The sequence below is a fragment of the Microcaecilia unicolor genome, unplaced genomic scaffold, assembly GCF_901765095.1.
Source record: "Microcaecilia unicolor unplaced genomic scaffold, aMicUni1.1, whole genome shotgun sequence".
NCBI classification, from domain to species: Eukaryota; Metazoa; Chordata; class Amphibia; order Gymnophiona; family Siphonopidae; genus Microcaecilia; species Microcaecilia unicolor.
In genome coordinates this window covers 123439-132440 of record NW_021962914.1, presented here as the reverse complement: position 1 = coordinate 132440, position 9002 = coordinate 123439, and the positions used below count along the sequence as shown (strand labels likewise).

Sequence of the window (9002 nt, the reverse complement as noted above, 5' to 3'; positions counted from 1 at the left end):
CACTGAGCCCCCTGGAGGCCCGGCCCGGGGAATTTTGCCTTCCCCCTTTCGGTGGCTATGGTGCTGCTGCCGGGACTGCCTGAGCCCAAAGTGGGTAGGCCCAGGCCCACCCGTGGCTACCCAAACCTAAAGTGGGTAGACCTAGGCCCACCAGTGGCTTATCCCACTGATTCACTGGTAATTTGTATTGTGCTTGGCACCCCAATTGCTTTGAAATGTTGGCACCTATGCTTTATTGTTCTTTCTTGTTGCAGAACTGCACTATTTCTAGCATACTGAGCTGCTGTATCAATCCTTCTTTTATTATGCCCATTTTGACTTGTCTATCTTAATTTGTTCTCATATTTGATAGACACACCTTTACCGGGAAACAGTTAATGCTAAAGTTACCACACCCAGACAGTACTGTATAAATATGTAACATGCAAAATCACTTCTCAGTTAAGAGTTACCTGGCCCCTCATTCAGGTAAGATGTAGTATCATCGCTGTGAAAGTGTGTATTTTGCAGTGTACCGTGTGTGATTGTGGAATGGTGGATATGTTGTTTAAACTTGGATCTATTGTGTACATGAACATGACAATGCAGGGGTTTCAGTGAAAATGATGAACTGTTTAGAATGAAGTAAATGCCCTTCAGGAGAATAACATTCAGAAAATAGTAAAGCTAACATAATCTGTAACGCTGTCTTGAAATATTTTTTGAGCATCTGAATTAATAAGGCTTGAGCAGCCTGGGGACTTGCTGTTCAAAACAAGTTGGGGAGCAATTCTCTCAAGTCTATCTGTAACACCGATAGAAAGATGCATACATTTTGTCCAATAACCAAAGGAAAACTAAAATAAATTATGTTTAAGGATGTAATTAGAATGCTATTTTTTGAGCTTGTTGTTCCTCCTTTCTCCTTTTCCTTCTCCTTCTAGCTCAGTCTGACCAGTACTAGGATCCAGATACTATGAACCTTCGTTCGTAGCTACGTGGAGTCCCCCCCCCCACCCCTGTAAAGACCCACCCTTCTATCATTCCTTGTGATCCATGCAGCAATGACTCTGAGGCTGAGATTCTGCCCCAACATCCCATCCAGAACCATGTATTATGGGTTCTAAATATGCATATTTTGTCTACCTGTTTCCTATACACATATGCCACTCTGTGTGTATACTACTGTGTATACTCTCTCTCTCTCTCTCTCTTTCTCTCTCAATATCTTTATAAATAGATATATAATGTATGTGTGTGTATGTCCCTTTACATGTGTTTTTGTTTGTTTTTACCAATACAAATGTGTTTCCATTAGTGGGTTCCTGTATGCACAAATGTGTCATCATGCCTGGATAAGTGTGCATTACATGTGTCTGTGCACAAATAAACCTAAGGGGCCCTTTTACTAAGCTGCATAGATGCCTACGCACGCCCAACACACATCAATTTGGAGTTACCACCTGGCTACTGTGTGGGCTGTGCAATAATTACATTTTTGACGCGCATCCGCTACACACGCCAAAAATTATATTTTATTTTCTGGCACACAGCGAAAATTGGGCGGTAACTCTGACCTGACAAGCATATGTGATTACCGTATGGTGAATGTGAGAGACCTTACCGCTAAGTCAGTGGCTGGCGGTAAGGTCTCAGACCCAAAATGGAGACACACCAATTTTTATTTTGACGCACATCCATTTTCAGCAAATTTTTTTTTTAAGGCATTTTTTACAGGTGTGCTGAAAAATGGATCTACGCACACCCAAAACATACGCCTACACTAGCACAGGCCATTTTTCAGCGCACCTTAGTAAAAGGACCCCTAAGTCTCCTACCATCTTAACCTCACTGCTGACAGTTTTTTCATATTTTACACAGGAAATTTTAGTTTTTGCAAACCAAAGATCCCAGGATGGACCCAGGTAAGAGCTTATTTCTTTTACTTGTGGAATCCTCAGTGTTAATTTTCCTGTCCTCTTCAAGGAATGGGATCAGAATTAATAATTTTATGGACCTGTACACTAAAGCTACCCATATGGGCCCTTGTGTACCCACTAAACCAGTTTGGGGAGACATTAGTGAGTGCATGCTAAGGTTAGTGCATAAATTAGTTATCACCACTAAGCTTATATCAAAGAATACTTACGAAGTTTCAGAGACCTCAGTCAGTCAGGGATGTGGGGCACTCTATGGTTTAGGCCACCATTCTCCTGTTTGTCACCGGTCTCCTTAAAATAATTAGTACTTTTAACTTTTTTGCTTATTGTTTTGTGATCTATATAAAGTTTTCAAGTGCAAAACCGTGTCAATAGTGCATATTCAAAATTGTTCAATTGACCATAGACTAAAGTCACACTTACCTTAAGTGAAACTGATCCAAGGGGAATATGCAACAGGAATGTGTGGCATAAACCATAGAGTGCCCCACATCCCCAACTGACTGAGGTCTCCGAAACTTTATAAGTATTCTTTGATATAAGCTTAGTGGTGATAACTAATTTGTATATAGTGAGATTATACAAGACTTTTGAGCTGAAGAAGGTTAGTGCATAGGCATTTAAATGAAGGAGTGGCATATTCACATTAGGATTTAGGGGGCATGTTTTCCTTCATGTCTGTTATTGTTGGTTCACAGAAGCTAATATGAGTGCTAATATTGTTCATGCACTATTTAATGTTTAGCATGCATGATGAAAGATTCATTGTGTCATATTAAGTGATGTTTTAGCGTGCACATCAGATATTTCCATACCTGTAAAATTCTCCTTTTGTTTTTCAAAGCAAAAAACTCTGGATCCCGTCCTTTATAGCAAGACTGTTAACTCCATATGCTCCTTCACGTGCCCTTCGTTCAGGCCAACAGCACCTTTTGGTTGTACCACCTTTTCTGCATATTAGACATGAGGCTACCAGGGTCCCTCCCTATAGAATGCATTATCATCATCTCTTAGGTCGCAAACTTCCTTGACACAATTTAAGATAGATCTTAAAACTTTTTTTATTTCAGGATGCTTTTTTGATGCCCTAGATGCTGTCCTACAATTGAGTCTGTTGAATCAGACTAGACTTCCCCCCCTCCTATCTCTTTGAACTCATCTTTACTTTCTTGACTTTCTTGATAATGGAGTTCCTTTCCACCCCTCCCCGATCTATTCCTTCTTATTCTTAAGTTCTAATTTCTCTCTTGCCTATGTATTTTAGTATTATAAGCCGCATAGACAATTTTATTGATGTGCGGGATACCAAGTTTTGAATAAACCTTGAAACCTTACATGCGTACTAAAAAAATTCATAGCACAAGTTTTAGTCCACAGACCCCTTATGTGTTGCTATGAGCCCTATTTTAGAAAGGACACAGAGACAGGAAATTCTCACGTCCAGGTCAGGTCATGGAGAATTCCCATAGAGTTTTACAAGAAGGAAGCTCTGCCAAATGTAGAGCCTTATGTGAAATAGGTTGATGTTTCTCCATGTGCAGGGGGAACAGTGATTTTAATAACCATTGTTCCCAAGCCAGCAGCATTATCACACTCCTGACAGCAATCACTCAACTGATCACCTCCCTGAAGCAATCCCTCCTCTGATAATTCCCCAACATCCAATACACCCACCGCTCCAAGGCATTCAATGACTTTTCCTTATCCTTCCTAACAGCCAACCTCCTCCTCTTAAAGCATGTGATCCCCCATGAAGTACCCCCCAACCCGAGTCCCCATACCCAGCCTTACCATGGTCCTTGGTGCCTAGCAGGAGCAGGAGTGATCCCTTCTTATGGCACCAGTTGAAAAAATGGCCACCTTGACCCCTAGTGGTAATCTTGCAGTTGGCCGCTCTTTTCTAGTGTCTCAGACAGCCAATATCCCTCATGAGTCATGAATAAGCTATAAATTTAGTTTCCAAAGTCAGGCAACTAGCACCTTTTGAAGACTGACTCTTAAGTTTCTTGTTTTGCTTTTTAAATTCACAGCAGGAAACCCTCAGGAGAAGGTGAGTAAATGATACATTCTTTGGGGTTTTTTTTTTTTTTGCTAAACAAAGACTAATGATGTAATATGTTATAATGTACATTGAGCATCTAAATCATGGAGTTTATAATTTAATTCACAAGACACTGTAGCTGGTATGAAAAAGCAGTGTTAGTTCAATGGGTTCTTCCGCCCTGAGTCAACTGTTGCTCTAGTGCCCCATTCCCCCCATCTGCATCGGCATGTCCTCCCTGCCTTGCCCCCTCAATTGGCATCAGCTCTACATGCTCCTTTACAGTATTAAGAGCTTGTCATTTTGCTCTCTTCACTGTGATGTTTACCATGCTTGGCTGCCCGCACTGCCCCAGACTTACACATGAGAACAGGAAGTATCTATTCTCACTTTTAAACCTGCGGCAATGCCAGTGGATGTGCAGAGCAGAGAGCACAGCGGTGAGAGCAAAATACACTCATGCTGCTGTGAAGGCTGAGTTTGTGAGGCAGGCTTTTGCCACCTTTGAGTTTTGGTGCTCTGAGCCATTGCCTCACCTGCCTAATGCTTTGAGCCTGTGCTGCAAAAGATAACTTAAGCAGTATCAGATATCACACCAGGACACAATACCTAATGGTTAATGCAGGGGGTTTCAGACCTGTGGAACTGGGTTTGATTCCCCCTACTGCCTAACGATTAGCAGTGGGTTGAAATCCTAGGAAACCAGGTTCAATTCCCTCTGCAGCTCTGTGTGACCCTGGGCAAGTCACTTAGCCCTCCATTGCCCCAGGTACAATATATAAGTTACCCCCTCCCCTTTTACAAAGCCACGCAGCAATGCCAACACAGCCCATTCAGAGTAAATGGACTGTGTCAGCACCACCAGCCGCTAGTGCGGCTTTGTAAAAAAAAGGGAATTAGGTTGCGAGCCCATTAGGGACAGTACAAAGTACCTATACTAGAAATTGTAAACCACATGGAGGGGCATGATTGAACACGGACGCCCATCTCCATGGGCGACTATCTCCTAGGACGGGTCCGCAAAGGGGCGAGACAGACCGTATTTTCGAAAAAGATGGGTGTCCATCTTTTGTTTCGATAATATGGTTGGAGCCGGGCAAATGCATCGGATTTGGGAGGATTTGAGCTGGGCGGTATCGGTTTTCAGTGATAATGGAAACCGAAGCCGCCCAGCTCAAAAACGAACAACTCCAAGGCATTTGGTTGTGGGAGGGGCCAGGATTCATAGAGCACTGGTCCCCCTCACATGCCAGGACACCAACCGGGCACCCTAGGGGGCACTTGTAAAAAGTAAAAAAAGAAATTAAAATACCTCCCAAGTCCATAGCTCCCTTACCTTGTGTGCTGAGCCCCCCAAATCCCCTCCAAAACCCACTGCCCACAACTCTACACCATTACCATAGCCCTAAGGGATGAAGGGGGGCACCTAGATGTGGGTACAGTGGGTTTTGGGGGCGGTTTGGAGGGCTCCCATTTACCAGCACAAGTGTAACAGGTAGGGGGGGGGGCCTGGGTCCACCTGCCTGAAGTCCACTGTACCCACCAAACTGCTTCAGGGACCTGCATACTGCTGTCAGGGAGCTGGTTATGACATTTGAGGCTGGCATACAAGCTGGCAAAAAAAAGTTTTTAAAGGTGGGAGGGGGTTAGTGACCACTGGGGGAGTCAGGGGAGGTCATCCCCGATTCCCTCCGGTGGTCATCTGGGCAGTTGGGGCACTTTTTGGGGACTTGTTCGTGAAAAAAAAGGGTCCAAAAAAAGCGGCCCAAATTCTCACTACTGCCGCCCTTCTTTTTTCCATTATCGGTCAAGGGTGCCCAGCTCTCCTCGGCCGATATACACGCCCCAGTCCCACCTTCACCATGCCTCCGACACCCCCCCCCCCCCCGTCAACTTTGTTCATTCCCGCGACAGACTGCAGTTGGAGGCACCCAAAATCAACTTTCGATTATATCGATTTGGGCGCCCATGAGAGAAAGGCACCCATCTCCCGATTTGGGTCGAAGTATGGGCGTCTTTCTCTTTTCAAAAATAAGCTGGATAATCGACTCAGGGATCACTTGCGGTAGATAACATGCTGAAAAAAATAAATAAAATGTTTCACTTGTTGATATCCACATTTTTGTGTCATTGAAGGGATTTCTTGGTAGCGTCTTCTAGATCCAGATACAATGTGATTAGCTCATGGCTCTGATCTGGTTTTCTCCTGTAATTTTACCATTTTTCTAGTTCTCAGCAACAAACAAGAGTTCTGTGACTGTTTAACCTTATAATACAGAGTGAGCAAAACAGAACAAGTCTTTACTAAGACTCAGGTTTCTTGGCATTTCATTTTTATATTGTTTTTGTGTAATCAGGAATAAAAGTGAACAAGTTTTAGGTGATACTTTTTTATATTGGGGGGGGGGGGTGGATTTTGCCCATATTTCTCTTAGTAGTTCTGATTGACCAAGGAGCTCATTTTCAAAGTACTTAGAGGTCCTTTTACTAAGGTGCGCTGAAAAATGGCCAGTGCTAGTGCAGGTGCATGTATTTTCTAGCACGTGTAGCGGACGCACATAAAAAATGAAATTACCACCCGGGCCATGCAGTAGCTGGGCGGTAGCTCCAAATTGACACACGTTCTGCGCACGTAGGCACCAACGTGGCTTAGTAAAAGGTTGTTATGTAACTTTATAAGTCTAAGTGCTTTGAAAATATGCCTCCAAGAATCATATTCTGTTTATCAGATCAGATCTCAAAAACTAGTCACATCTATATTAAGTTAGTCTAAATAAAAAGTATCACTTAAATTTCTGTTTGCCTTTATTTCTGTGTATACATTTGGCTAACATGGCAATAATGCTCACTTATTCTGTAATCAGAGTGATGGACAGAGAGCAAAACAACTTGAAATAAGTGGGACAAGTTTTCTTTTTTTCAAGGAGCATCTTCTAACCCACATATCTTTCCTTTGTAAACTATTGATTGCCTATAGGGATAATGTTCTTTGCTGTTTCTTAGGAGTTATTTATGTACAAATGATCTCCTCTACCACTGTGAAGCTGGGAGAATTATTCTCACTGTGCTGCTAGTGTTAGTGTAACTTATAGTAACTGTGGTTTGCTAAAAAGAACATTCTTAAACTAGTGCTTTTATGATATTTAATAGTATATTCAACCTTTCCTTCCCGTTTTTCTTCTGATGGTGTTTCACTGCAACAAAAAGACTGACTCAATCCAAGCTAAAGGGCAATGTCATGGAAAAGGTCACCGACAAGGCCAAGAACATTGTCACGGTCAAGGGAAAGGCCATGGACATTGTCACGGGGAAGAGCAAGACCAAGAGCATTGTCAAGGGAAAGGCCAAGGACATTGTCACGGGCAAGAACAATGCCAAAGCTGCAAGAAAGAGAAACACTGAAGCCTTGTTTAAATGGTATACAATATTGTGCTTCTGTGCATAATCTATGCCTTTAACAATATTATGTGCCTATACCTTTGAATAAAACAACATTTTACTAAATTGTCTTTATCAGAGGTGATCAAGAAACAAAAATAGAGATGTGATTTGGTATGGAAGTTTCTTTGTGATGTATTTTATTGATGTGAATCCAGGAGAAACTTCTGGTGGCAGCACTTGGATCATAAACTCAGCTCAAAATTCAAAGCAAGTTATGCATTTTCTGGTAGGTGGCAAACGCATAATTCACTTTTCTGGACATTTTGTGCCCTCATCCAGATAAAATCAGGCCTTTAAACTTGCTAAAAGGCCAGATATAATCCAGGCAAATAGGGAACAGGTTTGGGAAGGGGCAGTGGCGGAGTTGGCAGCTATCCTTTTATTGGTGATATTCAGTGGTTAAAACAGGTAAATATTTATTTAGTTAGGCCTGCCAACTAGCAGAAAGTCACCACTTAGACATATATTTGGCAGCGCTCCGTCAACAGTGTACTGAATACATGTATATAGTTAAATGCTAGAGTCGATGCCTAACTAAATAGTGGCTGCCCCAGCTGAAAATCAGGTTCACTGTACATCAGAACACATACAATGTTGAATGCTGGATCAGACTAAAAGCCCATCAGGCCCAGCATCCTCTCTCTGACAGTGGCCAATTCAAGTTTCTTGGAAAAAGCACCAGCAGATCCTAATAGATATATCAACTTGATAAGTTACCTGTACAGAAGACTAGCCCAAAGGTATCAAATGCATAACAGAACCTTCAACTGTGCCTTACCATTCCCCTGCCCTCTATCTCCCTCGGCTGGCCAGCATCAAACCTTTCCCTCTACCCTCCCCTCCCCCATGTTGGCTAGCATTTCATCTTCCCTTCTCTCCTCCATGCATCCAGCATTTTCCTGCTCTGTTTCTGAACCACTGCCACCACCACCCCCACCTCCTCCTTTGCTAGCCTCAATTTAAAGAAGATTGAATGCTGCACAAGCTCTAAAAGCCCATGCTCATGCTGAACTGTCCCATCCCCCTCCCACAGGAATTCAGTCTGGGAGGGGGAAGGAGCAAGGCAGTGCTTCATTGTGGGCTCATGTAGTATTCGCTCTTGTTCTCCGTGGACAGCAGGATAAGTCAGCCACACACTGGTGACGTCATCCCACGAGCCGGAAACGGATTCTGCTCTCCCAGAGCTCAAAGGAACCTTTTGAGCAGGTCCCTCTGATCATGTGCAGTGTGCACTATAAATGTCCCTGCTTGAGCGTCTTGCCTCAGGTGTACCCAGCTATGTTGCGTGTCATCATCCGTAGGGGAGGAGGCGGGTATTTGTGGCTGACTTATCCTGCTGTCCACGGAGAACCCCTGTTTCTGGTAAGTAACTTCACTTTCTCCATGGACAAGCAGGATGAGTCAGCCACACACTGGTGACTCCCCAGCTGTGGGTCGAGAAGGGTCAGGTGTGTCCCCTTAAGAGGTTTTGTTCGAGTGCCTGCTGTGCTGCTGAGGTAGGATGAGGCTGCGCGGAAAAGCATAATAAGAGACCACCAGGTTTGAAGTTTGTTTTTTGTTTTTTTTGAAATTCAATTTAACTGTTTAACATAAATTAGGCA

General features: G+C 43.3%; 1 long non-coding RNA gene across 1 annotated transcript; it reads left to right on the top strand.

Moving 5' to 3' along the window:
* The first annotated feature begins 445 nt into the window (after positions 1 to 445).
* On the top strand, positions 446 to 7501 carry LOC115458658. The gene is made up of 4 exons (XR_003940129.1): positions 446 to 468; positions 1861 to 1904; positions 3950 to 3969; positions 7168 to 7501. It is a non-coding gene; the product is annotated as an uncharacterized LOC115458658 (long non-coding RNA).
* The last annotated feature ends 1501 nt before the right edge of the window (positions 7502 to 9002 follow it).